The sequence below is a fragment of the Hyla sarda genome, chromosome 3 (genome assembly GCF_029499605.1).
Source record: "Hyla sarda isolate aHylSar1 chromosome 3, aHylSar1.hap1, whole genome shotgun sequence".
Taxonomy (NCBI): domain Eukaryota; kingdom Metazoa; phylum Chordata; class Amphibia; order Anura; family Hylidae; genus Hyla; species Hyla sarda.
The window spans coordinates 246,658,717-246,675,867 of NC_079191.1; the positions used below are offsets into that span (position 1 = coordinate 246,658,717).

Here is a 17,151-nt window from a genome sequence, read left to right on the forward strand (position 1 = left end):
ACAAAGATCCGGCAGGGGAGCTAGGAGGGTGGAGAAATTTATAATTGAGCCACAGGTGAATTGCACTAATGATCGTACTGGCCCTTTAAATGTTAAAGCTCTGGCGCACACGCCCACACGTGCGCAGGAGCAGAGAGGCAGAGGTGGAGGCAGGAGAAACACCCGGAGAGTGACAGACTTGGGCTTGCATGCGGGCGAATCCCTCAATGCAAGTCCCAGCCCTGTCGGCAGCACCAGGTAAGTGGACCATGCGCTCATGGCCATTGTGTGCAGCAAGAGCGCATAACATAACAATAATGTATTACAAAACCAGCTAAAAATTGTGTAGGGTAAAAGGCAAAATTAAAAAAATATGGAATTGCACAATTTTGTATGGCAAAATTCTTTGGGGAGTTCATAATACAGTAAATCTGATATGCCATCTTTATTTTATGGGTCAGTACAATTCCAATGATACCAAACTTGAATAATTTTTCTTTCGTTTTATGGTTAAAAGAAAATGTAAACCTGCTTTCCCGTGTTACCCGACTTCCTTGCTATGTTTTTTGACCACGAACCTTTGCCGCCTGCCTTGACCATCTGCTACATTGACTACACCTCTGCCTCACCCTCCTGTACCTCGCCTTGCCCAGTACCTGTGTGGTCGAGCCGTATCGGGGGTAGCGACCTGGGTGCCACCTGCCGCAGCAAATCCATCCTGCCTTGCGGCGGGCTCTGAAGAAGACCAGTGGCACCTAAGACTCCACAGGTGGAGGATCCACTACCTGCTCTGTGACATCCGCATCCAGATACGTAACACCCATGATGCAATCGCTATGGAACCACTAGACTCCAAGGAATAGCATTATTTAATGTTTAAATGCCGTGATCTGTATAGATCATGGTATTTAACCAGTTAAATTATTAACTTCGGAGCGATCTCCGATGTCCGTCATTAGCGGCATATGTCAGCTGCTGATAGCAGTTGACATCTCCCAATCATGACGCGGACCCGACTCGCGCAACCCCGTCATGTCTGCCCACCTGACCCATGACGTACATGTATGCCATGGGTCAAGAAGAGGTTAAACATAGAAAACATTTATTATAGATCTTACATTTGGACCGTATGATACTATTGGTCATAGATGCATTTTTCATCATTGGGATCTCGTCTGTATTCACATGGTGGTGTGATCAGTAACTGAGCGCTGTGTATTCTACAGCACAAAACAGATCCTACAAGAGAAATTCAGGCAAATCATCCCAGGAGAATTTTTAGTAGGAGAATGTCCGGCATATCTCTGATTTCCAATCTGTTTTTGGAACAAATTATATACCACTCAGGTTGATAACAATACAGTAGAATAAAAACATGCATAAAGAGGTGTTTGGGATTAAAGGGGTACTCCGCCCCTAGACATCTTATCTCCTATCCAAAGGATAGGGGAAAAGATGTCAGATCGCAACGGTCCCGCTGCTGGGGAGCCCAGGGATCACCGCTACGGCACCGCGCTATCATTACTACACAGAGCAAGTTCGCTCTGCATGTAATGACGGGCAATACAGGGGCCGGAGCATCGTTACGTCAAGGCTCCACCCCTCGTGATATCACGGCCCGTCCCCCTCAATACAAGTCTATGGGAGGGGGCGTGACTGCCATAGACTTGCATTAAGGGGACATGCGTCACGCTGCTCCGTCCCCTATATTGCCCGTCATTACGCACAGATCCAGGGGCTCCCCAGCAGCGTGACCGTGGTGATCTGACATCTTATCCCCTATCCTTTGGATAGGGGATAAGATGTCTAGGGGCGGAGTACCCCTTTAAGGGCATTATATTACTGTAAGAGTCACAATGGAGGGAAATTTGCAAGGGGCACAAAAGGGGCATTATTACACAGTAAGGGGCACAGAGGTGGCATTATTTCCTTGTTTGGGCCACAACTATGTGCATTATTACAGCTTGGGTCTTTAAAAGAAGAGCATTTACTGATAAGCATCACTAAGAAGATCACTATTATAGTATACGTGGGCACTATTACTGTATAAAGAACAAAATGGGACACTATTCAACTAGGGCTACATGGAAATTTTGCCTGTAACATGGATCATGTGGTCAAAGATCTCCATGTTGCGTCTTCTGTATCGTGTTGCATCTCAGCTAATGTAAGTTAAAGGGGTACTCCACTGGAAACAATATTTTTAATCAACTGGTTCCAGAAAGTTAAACAGATTTGTAAATTACTTCTATTAACTCCTTAACGACGCAGGACGTATATTTACATCCTGGGCTGGGTCGGCGGCTAATATATCGATCGCGGTGATGCCCTGTATTAACCCTTCAGACGAGGCAATCAAAGTTGACCGCCACGTTGACCGCCACTGTTCGGGACCGCCACTGTCCCGAACAGCTTACAGGACACCGGGAGGATCCCTACCTGCCTCCTTGGTGTCTGATCGGCGAATTACTCCTCTGTGCCTGAGATCCAGGCAGGAGCATTCAAACGCTAATAACACTGATCAATGGTATGTTAATACATGCCAGTGATCAGTGATGGGAGCTATAACACTGCAAAAAAAAATTGGAAAAAAATGTGTTAAGAAATGTGATTTAACCCCTTCCCTAAAAAAAGTTTCACCCCCCTTTTCCCATTGAAAATTTAAAACTGTGTAAATAATAATAAACATATGTGGTATCGCTGCGTGCGTAAATGTCCAAACTATAAAAATATATAATTAATTAAACCGCATGGTCAATGTTGTACACGTAAAAAAAAAATTCCAAAGTCCAAAATAGCGTATTTTTGGTCGCTTTTTATACCATTTAAAGATGAGTAAAAAGTGATCAAAAAGTCAGAACAAAGCAAAAATGGTACCGATAAAAACTTCAAATCACGGCACAAAAAATGAGCTGCTGTGAGCACCAACTGACAACTTGAAAATGCCTCATCTCCACAAACGACAATGCATATATCTTTCTATTTAATTCTACTGAACTGGTAAAAAATAACATTCAAATTTCTTGTTAGGCTGCTTTACGTTTAAGCTTGAATTTTTTTATTTTTTATGTTTTAGTATATCTCTATATTTTTATTAAACTAAATATGCTTTCTACACATGCTGGCAAGCTATCTACAGGTTAGAAAAACAGTCTGTGAATTAATTGTACTATTTTTCTTCCCACTTCATAAGAATGATGGCAACAGAGTTATTGGACTCATCCACAGCCTGTAATGTTGTCAGATAGCTCTCTTATTCCTAATATTCAACTACGAATATGTTATTTATATGTTAAATATAAACATGATCCATTTGTTAATGTATTTGGGCTCTTAAAATATCTGTGTTGGGAAGACTCATGAGTTGACATGAGTTAGCAACAATGTCATTTAAAGCATGGGAAGAGTGGCTGAAGCAGATGTTGGTTTGTCTATGTGGGTGGTTTGTTAGTACTGCCACCTGTTCCCCATCGCAAATCCTAGTGGAAGTGTGCTTAGCTTAAATATATTGGTAATCTATAGTAAATATTATGGCAGGAAGTTGCCCAAATATTTTCTTTTCCTTTGTGATTTTACTCCTGTATAAGTTCAACATGTATGAAAAGAGTAATTTACAACTGTATAAAACCCATGACAGGAAGAGTAAATTACTTCTATTTGATGACAAGGTCATGTGAACACTATAACTGTGTCTTCTTAAAGGGATTTTCTGTGACTTCATGACTTCAATCAATGATTGGCCTTTTCATTGAATGGGAGCCAAGCTGCAGTTACCCAGAGCCACCACTATACAATGAATGGCACCAGGCTTTCGGTGAGGAAGTGTTAGGTTTCAGTGCCCTGCCGGGCAGCAATTAATGACCTATCCAGAGGATAGGCCATCAATGAATAAGTCCTGGAAAACCCTTTTAAGATCACCGTGACAAAAGCAGATGAGGGATATTATTTTTGTGCCGCGGGTCCCGGCAACGCCGGGAGTGCACCCCGTAGTGGAAATAAGGAAATCTTTGGCCTTCTTCTATTCCCTTGCACACTTTGGACCTGTACTTTATTTTTTCATATAGGGTATTTAATAGCATTTCTAGTCATTTGGGTCCAAAGGAGTTAGGTTTAGGAGTTAAAGGGGTATTCCAGTGAAAAACTATTTATTTTTTTCATATTAACTGGCTCCAGAAAGTTTAATAGATTTGTAAATTACTTCTATTAAAAAAAATCTTAATCCTTCCAACTGCCAAAGTTGAGTTGTTCTTTTCTGTCTGGCACCAGTGATCTCTGCTGACACCTCTGCTTGTCTTAGGAACAGTCCAGAGTAGGAGCAAATTCACATAGCAAACCTCTCATGCTCTGGACAGTTCCTGGAACAGACAGAGGTGTCACCAGAGAGCCCTGTGACTGTGTCCGATAGAAAAGAACAACTCCACTTCAGCAGCTGATAAGTACTGGAAGGATTAAGATTTTTTAAGAGAAGTAATTTACAAATCTGTTTAACTTTCTGGACCCAGTTGATATGAAAAAAAAAACATGTTTTTTTTTACTGAAATTCCCCTTTAATGTCTAATACACAATTATTAGGCAAGTAAGTATTTTTACCATGTAATAATTTTTTATGGCTATTTTCCAACCCTATGCTACTATATATAAACTCCAATGCTTTTTGAGTTTAGGCATGTTTATTGTATTTATGTAATGAGGGAGGTTGTGGCCTAAGGAGAAAAACAACCTATATTATGGTGTGTATATTTATTAGGCAGCTTCTTTTCCTAAGGAAAAAATGGTCAAAATACAAGATTTAACTGAATTTATGTCTTTCAAAGCGATGCAGCATTCTTGAAATTGCTAAGATATTGTGGTGTGATCATAATACTGTCAAACATTTTGTTGCAAATAGTCAACATATTTGTAAGAAAATGTGTAAAAAGGCATAAATTAACTCTCAAAGATTTGAAAGCTACCAGAAACCCTGGAATGGCCAGAAGTACAAGATGTTCAGTGCTCAGAGACATGTTTGTATGTAAGGAACTCTGAAATGTAAGGAACTCTGAAACCTGACCACCACACTGGCATGTGGCTTTTCTCAAAACACTTTGCATCGACAAAAGGAGAGAAGAGGAGAAAAGAAGGGTAAGCTACACTCTTCCCTGTGGAGAGATGCAAGATGCCCATCGAGGAGGACCTGAATGAGGAGGATCCTCACATAGACATAATAAATAACCAATTTGTTTGACCCTTGCATCATAACATTTTAGGACTCACCTGGGTCTTTTGATTTGGGTCTAGTTTTGTAAGTACTTGCAGAAGACATAGACATTGGTGTTACACATTGATGCACATTATTATTGTAATTTTTATTATTTATTATTGAAGAGATACTAGCTTTTAGTGTAGGTGTACAGCTTTAAAAACAATTGTAATTTACTTTAATTTGTCTAGTCCAGAAAAGTTATGGACCTTTATTCTTTTCTTGCTATTGCACACCTGTGTTCAGTGGAAGCAGGAAATTGGCTTGCTGAGCTCCCCTGCCTCCTCTAAATTAGCTGCCTGGCTCATATATATATGAAAATGTGCCAGGAGTGAGCGCTTTGCTCTCTGGGTATAGCTAGGCAGGGGCAGACATCACTGCTTCTCTAAACCAGGAAGGCATCAGCGCCTGCCTCACCCCTGGCAGACTCTCACATCCTAGTCATGTGAGAGTGAATACATTAGCATATTCATTATGGGGGCGGGCCTGGCAGTGAATATGGAGGAGGCAGGGGAGCGTGGCGAGCTGACTCCCTGCCTGCATTGCAACACAGTAGAGCAATAACAAGAAAAGAATAGATTCATAACTATAAAACAGTAACTTACTGTTTTTAACCCCTTAAGGATTTTCCATTTTTGCACTTTCGTTATTTTCTCCTAACATTCTAAAATTCATAATGCTTTAAAATGTATACCTACAGACCTATATGATTGTTTTTTTCACCAATTTTACTTCAATCATTTCACTAAATGCCATTTTGTAACTTTTGGGGGCATTTGTTTCTGCGCAGTACCCTTTTTGGTAAAAAATTACGCACAATCTTTATGATGTAGGTCTAGACTATTAAAACGATACCCAAATTATATAAGTTCAATTTTGTTTTACTTCTTTAAAAAAATTATAACTTTTTGTGCAAAAATGTGTATGTTTAAAATTGTCCTATAACTATAACTTTTTTATTTTTCCGTATAGAGGGATGTGTGAGGGCTCATTTTTTGCGCCATGATCTGTAGTATTTTTGATGGAACTTTTTGATCGCTTTCTTCATGCTTATTCTTGTTTACATTTTTTGGGAAGAGGAGAAAACAAGGCTAAGCTACACTCTTCCCTGTGGAGAGATGGGTTAATTCACATTTATTACCTTTATTTTTATACTCAGCTCTCTCAGCTGATTGGGACACCATGGTTTCACCATGGTGGTCCTGATCAGCACTGCTGAGAAACATAGAAACATAGACTGTGTTGGCAGATAAGAGCCATTTGGCCCATCTAGTCTGCCCAATATGCTGAATACCTATCAATCGTCCTGTCTCTACCTTATATGAAGGATAGCCTATACCTATTTTTATCTTATATGAAGGATAGCCTTATGCCTATCCCATGCATGCTTAAACTCCTTCACTGTATTTTCAGCTACCACTTCTGCAGGAAGGCTATTACATGCACCCACTACTCTCTCAGTAAAGTAATACTTCCTCATATTACTTTTAAACCTTTGCCTCTCTAATTTCCAACTATGTCCTCTTGTTGTTGTTCTTCTTCTTTCAAATATACTTTCCTCTATCTGAGCAACTGGGATGTAATTACATTTTTACATTTTAGACACTGCAATCAACTTTGATTGTGGCATCTAAAGGGTAAATGCCAGGCATCACCGTGATTGGTGATGTCTGGAATTAGCCACGAGTCCCAGGCACCCTGTTATGATGCATGCTCAGCTCCTGAGTGCGAGTCATAGAAAGGGAGCGGGCGCAGGGGGTACAGGTACACCCTGTGTCCTTAAGATGTTCAGGCTTTCACCCATACTATCACCCAGTATATTGGGTTAAAGGGGTTCTCCCGCGGAAAACTTTTTTTTTTAAATCGACTGGTGCCAGAAAGTTAAACAGATTTGTAAATTACTTCTGCTAAAAAATCTTAATCCTTCCAGTGTTTTTTAGGGTTGTATACTACAGAGGAAATGCTTTTCTTTTTGAATTTATCTTCTGTCATGACCACAGTGCTCTGTGCTGACCTCTGCTGTCCATTTTAAGAACTGTCCAGAGCAGCATATGTTTGCTATGGGGATTTTTTCCTGCTCTGGACAGTTCCTAAAATGGACAGCAGAGGTCAGCAGAGAGCACTGTGGTCGTGACAGAAGAGAAATCCAAAAAGAAAAGCATTTCCTCGGTAGTATACAGCCACTAAAAAGTACTGGAAGGATTAAGATTTTTTTTTTTTAATAGAAGTCATTTACAAATCTTATGCATAGCAAAGGAAAAGATTTCCTGCACCGCTAGATGTACACCTGTTTCTTAATTGTATCGACGTATGACCGCACTGGCGTCCCACGAGGCTACTGACTCTGCATATACACGGGGGTGCTGATGGAAGTGCACAAATCGCTGTTGCAATATAGTTATGTAAGAAAGAACCGCACTCACCCATTTTCTCTGTGCAGAAGGTAGTTTATTCTCTTAAGGTGACAAATTGCCCATGGAACACAGCTACCGCAGGTCGGCTAAGACTCTCGGAGGCGCTCCAATCGGTGTGATAGCTGTTTCACGGGTCTTAGCCCGCTTCGTCAGACCACGCTCTTCCGGTGGCGTCAGGTGTATTTTATACACACCTTATTCTGACGTCATCGGAAAGGGCGTTTACAAAAAAGGTGAGTTAGTGACATTAAAACATATACAAGATTGTAAAATTTAAAAACAATACTCTATGTGAACTCTATTCATATTACCTTAGTTACATTATTTTACAGAAATACACAGTAGTCTAGTTTGTCGTTCATCCCGAGATTACCCTGCGCGTTCGTGCGCAGGATTATTTCGGCTTCAGTCCGAAGGAGGACTTCTTTTCTGTCCTGTCCTTCTTTCGGCATGATACGTTTGATACCAAAAAAACGTAAAACTGTAGGGTCATTATTATGCATTGTATAAACATGTTCTAGTATGCAGGGGCACCCTTTTCCGGATTTTATTAAGTATAAGTGTTCGCGGAATCTTATGTTGAGAGACCTGATGGTACTCCCAACATAAAATCGCCCGCAATCACACACTATTCCATATACTGTAAAGGTGGATTTACAATTAATTAGTTCTCTTACTTTTAGTTTTTCTTCTCCAATATCTACTGTCTTGCCTTGTTTGAGTTGTGGGCACCATTTACAGTTATTGCAGTGGAAATTGCCGGAGACATTGGGGTCTCTGAGCCAGTCTGAATTGTCTCTTGAGGTGTATCTACTACTGGTAAGTATGTCTGATAGATTTTTTTACTCTTTTAAATGTAATCAGTGGTTTTCCTAGTAAATGTTTATTTAATATTGGATCTTGTTGAATGAGGTTCCAATTTTTGTGTATGCTGTGTTTAATTATTTCTGACATTGGACTATGTTTAAAGGCAAAACAAAATTGGGTTATTTTATTGTTACTATTATTATGTTTTTTGATAAACGTGTTGCTGTCGATACAATTAAGAAACAGGTGTACATCAAGCGGTGCAGGAAATATTTTCCTTTGCTATACATAAGACATTGAACCGTTTATTCCTTGCACGCTGATAAACCAAATAGACTATGAATAAGATAATCTAAAAAGCATTGCTAAATCTATATAGTACAGTCTAAACTCTGGATGGACAACCATAATGGAAATGGACACCGCACAGGAGATACCAGAGGCGAATGTGAACACAGATCAAGCTATAAAAGCAGGTTGGCAAGACGTAGAGGTGTTCTTTACTCTATGTAATGATCTCGATTCTTTACAACTAACTAGCACTAAAAGTTTAGAGTTCAAAATAACTGCACTTGCAGAAAAAGAGATGAAACTCTTTTGGACTATAAACTAATTAAAGTCATATAAAGAATGCGGGAGAATCCCTAGAGGATTAAGAAACTATAAACAGCCATCACAATATTTGGATGACCCAGACTTTATACAAAAATGGGAAAAAATCCACATAGAATACTCCCTTAACATGATGTCTGCCATTTTGGAAAGAAATGAAAAAGAATACATAGCAGTATCGGAAGCATTAGGTAAAGCTAAAGTTGAACTCCGTACGCAACTGTCAGAAACACACAGACAGCAATTTCTGAAAAAATTGGACAATCAATTATTAAACCTACAAGGCAATATAAAAGAAGAAAAACGGGATAAATTTTTAAGAGACAAACAGGATTTTGAAAGCGGCAAAATATCTACAAAAAGATCAGTCATCAATAGCAAAAAATACAAAGGAAAAAAAGCACGCAATCCTAATTACAAAAAAACAACTCAACAGAAAAAAAACGCACGAACAACCACGGACTTCCTTACAACTGAATCTGAGTCCAGCGAATCAGAAGAACCTCAAGCACGGGCATCACATAATACACCAGGAAATTTGCAACGTACATACCCTTTGGAAGGAAAAATAGGAGGGGAGGAAAGAAGAACAAGGGATTCAGAAAGAGGAGGAGCGGAGAAACGCAAGAAAGTGTCATGGATGGCATAAAAAGTACATCTACCACATCCACTATTCACAATAATGTACCTGGGGACATAATAGCTACTCCATCTACTACAATTATTAACCTTACCGATTTACCTTTAAGCGAAGATGTAATTGCAGTCTTAACGAAAGGCTTGAACTTTTGTCCAACAGAAGAATTTGACATTGTTGATTTTGAAATAGATCTATTTAAATGTATGCGCAAACTAAACCTCAAAAAAATTTACAGTAATAAAGAAAATAATGCTAACTTAGCAAGGGAAGGCGAAAAACCCATAAGAATAAGCCCTATAGGATTTAGCCCCCTAGTTAATCCCACTACCCAGGAACTAGATTGCTTAACAGCATTAACTGAATTATTAGGAGAAGGAGAAGGTTTAGCAGATACATCAATGTCTGACACCACCAACACTGATCTGAATTACGGATATTTCACTGGTGGAGTAAAAACTACATATAGTCCACCTATCCCCCCAGGGAGCAATTTAGATTTATTTTATCAGACAGTACTTGGTGATGTCAAATCTTTACTGTACCCTAAAGACAATAGTAATTTGTCACACCAGGAAAAAGAAGCCTTGAAATGGTTAAGAAATCTAAAAGGAGTGATCATAAAAAGATCGGATAAAGGAGGCAACATAGTCCTCATGAAAGAGGACTATTATTTACAAGAAGCCAATAGACAACTGTCCAACAGAAAACATTATCATACATTAACCTCCAATCCTATTCCCAAATTGACCACACAATTAAAAACATTTCTTCGCATATCTGTAGAAAAAGGGACTATATCTAACACCACAGCTATAAAATTACTTCCTACAACACCTAGTACTCCAACATAGTATTTTATTCCGAAGGTACATAAGACATTGGAGACCCCACCCGGACGACCAATTGTATCCGGCGTGGGGTCTCTAATGGAACCACTATCAAAATACAAATCTTGGCTCCTTCATCCGATCCTGAATGAAATTCCTTGTATTGTTAAGGATACTAACCCCTTCCTTCACACACTGGACACAAAAAATTGGGATAAAAATCATATCCTAGGCACTATAGATATAGAAAGCCTATATACTAACATTAACCAAGAACTTGATGTCCACTGTGTGAAGGAACTGTGTTAGTTACCGCTAAAAAAGATGTAAAACTGATCGAATTTATATGTGAAGCCCTGAACTTGATACTGACTAATAATGTATTTACATTTAATGGGACATGGTATACGCAGACAAGTGGTGTTGCCATGGGTACACCAGTCGCATGTACCCTGGCAAATATCTACATTGCATTTCTTGAAAAAACTTTTATTTTTTCCGAAATTAACCCTTATAGAAAATCCATCAGTAAATATATGCATTTCGTAGATGACGTTCTAATAACCTGGTCTAACACAGAAACTGAATTTGCTAATTTCTTACAATGGATTAATAACACCAACAATATGCATTTATTATTTACAGTAAAAGCAAGTAAAAAAAGAAGTAGAATTCCTTGACGTAAAAGTCATTATTACCAGCGAGGGCTTGCAGACAGAGGGCTTTCGTAAGCCCACCCCCGGCAACTCCTTGCTGCATTACACTAGCTACCACCCCCACCACGTAAAGGCAGCCATACCGTATGGCCAATTCTTACGCCTGAGACGCATAAACGATACACAAGAAAGCTTTAAAAAAACAATGTAACGAATTGTCTCTGAGATTACAAGACATCCCTTATCTGTACTAAAAACAGCTTTTGATAGAGCCAATAAACAGGACAGAACATTACTACTAAAAAACAACAACGCGTTTATCAAAAAACATAATAATAGTAACAATAAAATAACCCAATTTTGTTTTGCCTTTAAACATAGTTCAATGTCAGAAATAATTAAACACAGCATACACAAAAATTGGAACCTCATTCAACAAGATCCAATATTAAATAAACATTTACAAGGAAAACCACTGATTACATTTAAAAGAGTAAAAAATCTATCAGACATACTTACCAGTAGTAGATACACCTCAAGAGACAATTCAGACTGGCTCAGAGACCCCAATGTCTCCGGCAATTTCCGCTGCAATAACTGTAAATGGTGCCCACAACTCAAGCAAGGCAAGACAGTAGATATTGGAGGAGAAAAACTAAAAGTAAGAGAACTAATTAATTGTAAATCCACCTTTATAGTATATGGAATAGTGTGTGATTGCGGGCGATTTTATGTTGGGAGTACCATCAGGTCTCTCAACATAAGATTCCGCGAACACTTATACTTAATAAAATCCGGAAAAGGGTGCCCCCGCATACTAGAACATGTTTATACAATGCATAATAATGACCCTGCAGCTTTACGTTTTTTTTGGTATCAAACGTATCATGCCGAAAGAAGGACAGGACAGAAAAAAAGTCCTCCTTCGGACTGAAGCCGAAATAATCCTGCGCACGAACGCGCAGGGTAATCTCGGGATGAACGACAAACTAGACTACAGTGTATTTCTGTAAAATAATGTAACTAAGGTAATATGAATAGAGTTCACATAGAGTATTGTTTTTAAATTTTACAATCTTGTATATGTTTTAATGTCACTAACTCACCTTTTTTGTAAACGCCCTTCCGATGACGTCAGAATAAGGTGTGTATAAAATACACCTGACGCCACCGGAAGAGCGTGGTCTGACGAAGCGGACTAAGACCCGTGAAACAGCTGTCACACCGATTGGAGCGCCTCCGAGAGTCTTAGCCGACCTGCGGTAGCTGTGTTCCATGGGCAATTTGTCACCTTAAGAGAATAAACTACCTTCTGCACAGAGAAAACGGGTGAGTGCGGTTCTTTCTTACATAACTCATTTACAAATCTGTTCCACTTTCTGGCACCAGTTGATTTAAAAAAAAGTTTTCCACGGGAGTACCCCTTTAAGTGTGGGTGAACAGACTGTCAGTTTATCTTTAATAATCAAAATTTGGAAGAAATAGCCAATAGTTAATTAACTGATAATCAGTATGATACAGGGGGCTGGCAGTTGGCAGAATTTTGAAATGTTGGGCTATGACAGCAAGGATTTAGAGCTCTGTATGAGTGAAACAGTATTTTATATGGACTGAGATATTGATCATGATTTAATATTATATTATTTTCTGTAATCCTAACTATGTAAATGTAAAATTATGTGAATAATCCTAATTATGTGAAAAATCTGAAAACAGAAAGTAAAATAATCCCATAATACATCAACACTAACAGGGACACTCAGTAGTTAAGCTTGTGTGGTAAAATAGAAGAATGAGATTGAACTTTGCTGTGTTGTCACATCTTGGCAGAGGTCCTGGTAATCTTCTGTGCTAGGGGAATGCAATGGCATTCAAACAGCTCAGTCTACGAGTGAAAAGCAGGAAGAGCATACTTAAGTAAGTTTTATTGTAATTTAAAGCTGACATGGTGCCACATCTTGTGTTTGCTTTATGCTTCATTTCGTTATTTATACTTACTTTTGCTTAATTAAGCATATACTGAACATAGTAAACTAGCAAAAATGTTCCTTAATAGCTCTTACATTTTACTTCCTGAAAGCGGACTTCTAGATCATCTAGCTTAAAACTGCAACGTTATTGGAATTTCATAGATTTCTATAATGTAGAAATAGTGTCCAACTCTCTATGTGTATACTAGTATTACATATAAAATACTGCTATATTATATGTAATACTAGTATGCAAATTACCATAAGAATTATAATGGAGCTACATTAATAGAGGCGCTTACGTTGTTACATGTGTTAATTGGAGACAAAAATGAAAGCTGTATTTCTACTATGAACATTTATCGCCTGTTCACAGGATAAGGAGTACATTTATCTTCTGGGGGGCTATACAGCTGTTACCCCCATGATTAAAATAGGAGAGGCCCCAGGTTTTCCGTTCCTACTTACTGCCAAACAACAGTAAGGAGATGTTGTGCTCTGATCTCTGTCAGCAGATAGACTTTGAATGGAGCAGCAGAATGCGGGCTTAGTTGCCATACCAGAAATGTTCTCACCACATCGTTGCAGTAAGGTAGAATTGGGGACTTGGGACCTCCATTCGGGTGTGAATAGGAAACAAATTGTTACGCCAAGCGCTCCGGGTCCCCGCTCCTCCCCGGAGCGCTCGCTTCTCTCTCGCTACCGCAGCGCTCCGGGCAGCTCCACTGACCCGGTGCGCTGTGATACCGTCTCCAGCCGGGATGCGATTCGCGATGCGGGTAGCGCCCGCTCGCGATGCGCATCCCGGCTCCCGTACCTGACTCGCTCTCCGTCTGTCCTGTCCCGGCGCGTGCGGCCCCGCTCCCTAGGGCGCGCGCGCCGGGTCTCTGCGATTTAAAGGGCCACTGCGCCGCTGATTGGCGCAGTGGTTCCAATTAGTGTGTTCACCTGTGCACTCCCTATTTATATCTCACTTCCCCTTCACTCCCTCGCCGGATCTTGTTGCCATTGTGCCAGTGAAAGCGTTTCCTTGTGTGTTCCTAGCCTGTGTTCCAGACCTCCTGCCGTTGCCCCCGACTACGATCCTTGCTGCCTGCCCCGACCTTCTGCTACGTCCGACCTTGCTTCTGTCTACTCCCTTGTACCGCGCCTATCTTCAGCAGTCAGAGAGGTTGAGCCGTTGCTAGTGGATACGACCTGGTCACTACCGCCGCAGCAAGACCATCCCGCTTTGCGGCGGGCTCTGGTGAAAACCAGTAGTGACTTAGAACCGATCCACTAGCACGGTCCACGCCAATCCCTCTCTGGCACAGAGGATCCACTACCTGCCAGCCGGCATCGTGACAGTAGATCCGGCCATGGATCCCGCTGAAGTTCCTCTGCCAGTTGTCGCCGACCTCACCACGGTGGTCGCCCAGCAGTCACAACAGATAGCGCAACAAGGCCAACAGCTGTCTCAACTGACCGTGATGCTACAGCAGCTACTACCACAGCTTCAGCAATCATCTCCTCCGCCAGCTCCTGCACCTCCTCCGCAGCGAGTGGCCGCTTCTGGTCTACGACTATCCTTGCCGGATAAAATTGATGGGGACTCTAAATTCTGCCGTGGCTTTCTTTCACAATGTTCCCTGCACTTGGAGATGATGTCGGACCAGTTTCCTACTGAAAGGTCTAAGGTGGCTTTCGTAGTCAGTCTTCTGTCTGGAAAAACTCTGTCATGGGCCACACCGCTCTGGGACCGCAATGACCCCGTCACTGCCTCTATACACTCCTTCTTCTCGGAAATTCGAAGTGTCTTTGAGGAACCTGCCCGAGCCTCTTCTGCTGAGACTGCCCTGTTGAACCTGGTCCAGGGTAATTCTTCCGTTGGCGAGTACGCCGTACAATTCCGTACTCTTGCTTCAGAATTATCCTGGAATAATGAGGCCCTCTGCGCGACCTTTAAAAAAGGCCTATCCAGCAACATTAAAGATGTTCTGGCCGCACGAGAAATCCCTGCTAACCTACATGAACTCATCCATCTTGCCACTCGCATTGACATGCGTTTTTCCGAAAGGCGTCAGGAGCTCCGCCAGGATATGGACTTTGTTCGCACACGGCGTTTTTTCTCCCCGGCTCCTCTCTCCTCTGGTCCCCTGCAATCCGTTCCTGTGCCTCCCGCCGTGGAGGCTATGCAGGTCGACCGGTCTCGCCTGACACCTCAAGAGAGGACACGACGCCGCATGGAGAATCTCTGCCTGTACTGTGCCAGTACCGAACACTTCCTGAAGGATTGTCCTATCCGTCCTCCCCGCCTGGAAAGACGTACGCTGACTCCGCACAAAGGTGAGACAGTCCTTGATGTCTACTCTGCTTCTCCACGTCTTACTGTGCCTGTGCGGATATCTGCCTCTGCCTTCTCCTTCTCTACTATGGCCTTCTTGGATTCCGGATCTGCAGGAAATTTTATTTTGGCCTCGCTCATCAACAGGTTCAACATCCCAGTGACCAGTCTCGCCAGACCCCTCTACATCAATTGTGTAAACAATGAAAGATTGGACTGTACCATACGTTTCCGCACGGAGCCCCTTCTAATGTGCATCGGACCTCATCACGAGAAGATTGAATTTTTGGTCCTCCCCAATTGCACTTCCGAAATCCTCCTTGGACTACCCTGGCTTCAACTCCATTCCCCAACCCTGGATTGGTCCTCTGGGGAGATCAAGAGTTGGGGGCCCTCTTGTTTCAAGGACTGCCTAAAACCGGTTCCCAGTACCCCTTGCCGTGACTCTGTGGTTCCCCCTGTAACCGGTCTCCCTAAGGCCTATATGGACTTTGCGGATGTTTTTTGCAAAAAACAAGCTGAGACTCTACCTCCTCACAGGCCTTATGATTGTCCTATTGACCTCCTCCCGGGCACTACTCCACCCCGGGGCAGAATCTATCCTCTGTCCGCCCCAGAGACTCTTGCTATGTCGGAGTACATCCAGGAAAATTTAAAAAAAGGCTTTATCCGTAAATCCTCCTCTCCTGCCGGAGCCGGATTTTTCTTTGTGTCCAAAAAAGATGGCTCTCTACGTCCTTGCATTGACTACCGCGGTCTTAATAAAATCACGGTAAAGAACCGCTACCCCCTACCCCTCATCTCTGAACTCTTTGATCGCCTCCAAGGTGCCCACATCTTTACCAAACTGGACTTAAGAGGTGCTTATAATCTCATCCGCATCAGAGAGGGGGATGAATGGAAAACGGCATTTAACACTAGAGATGGACACTTTGAGTATCTGGTCATGCCCTTTGGCCTGTGCAACGCCCCTGCCGTCTTCCAAGACTTTGTTAATGAAATTTTTCGTGATCTCTTATACTCCTGTGTTGTTGTATATCTGGACGATATCCTGATTTTTTCTGCCAATCTAGAAGAACACCGCCAGCATGTCCGTATGGTTCTTCAGAGACTTCGTGACAATCAACTTTATGCCAAGATAGAGAAATGTCTGTTTGAATGCCAATCTCTTCCTTTCCTAGGATACTTGGTCTCTGGCCAGGGACTACAAATGGATCCAGACAAACTCTCTGCCGTCTTAGATTGGCCACGCCCCTCCGGACTCCGTGCTATCCAACGTTTTTTGGGGTTCGCCAATTATTACAGGCAATTTATTCCACATTTTTCTACCGTTGTGGCCCCTATCGTGGCTTTAACCAAAAAAAATGCCAATCCCAAGTCTTGGCCTCCTCAAGCGGAAGACGCCTTTAAACGGCTCAAGTCTGCCTTTTCTTCGGCTCCCGTGCTCTCCAGACCGGACCCATCTAAACCCTTCCTATTGGAGGTTGATGCCTCCTCTGTAGGAGCTGGAGCGGTCCTTCTACAAAAAAATTCTTCCGGGCATGCTGTTACGTGTGGTTTTTTTTCTAGGACCTTCTCTCCGGCGGAGAGGAACTACTCCATCGGGGATCGAGAGCTTCTAGCCATTAAATTAGCACTTGAGGAATGGAGGCATCTGCTGGAGGGATCAAGATTTCCAGTTATT

The 17,151-nt window shown here is 41.7% G+C and overlaps 1 protein-coding gene across 2 annotated transcripts in view; it reads left to right on the top strand.

Annotated features, from left to right (window-relative positions):
* The first annotated feature begins 4,961 nt into the window (after positions 1–4,961).
* LOC130362246 (amine sulfotransferase-like) overlaps positions 4,962–17,151 on the top strand; it is a 54,406-nt gene continuing 42,216 nt past the window's right edge. Inside the window, exon 1 of one of the 2 annotated variants that reach the window (XM_056566413.1) lies at positions 4,962–5,100. The gene's annotated coding sequence lies outside the window, so the exon portion shown is untranslated. Of the gene's footprint in view, positions 5,101–12,967; positions 13,092–17,151 lie in introns of those variants that run through there. The other variant, XM_056566412.1, reaches the window with a different exon arrangement.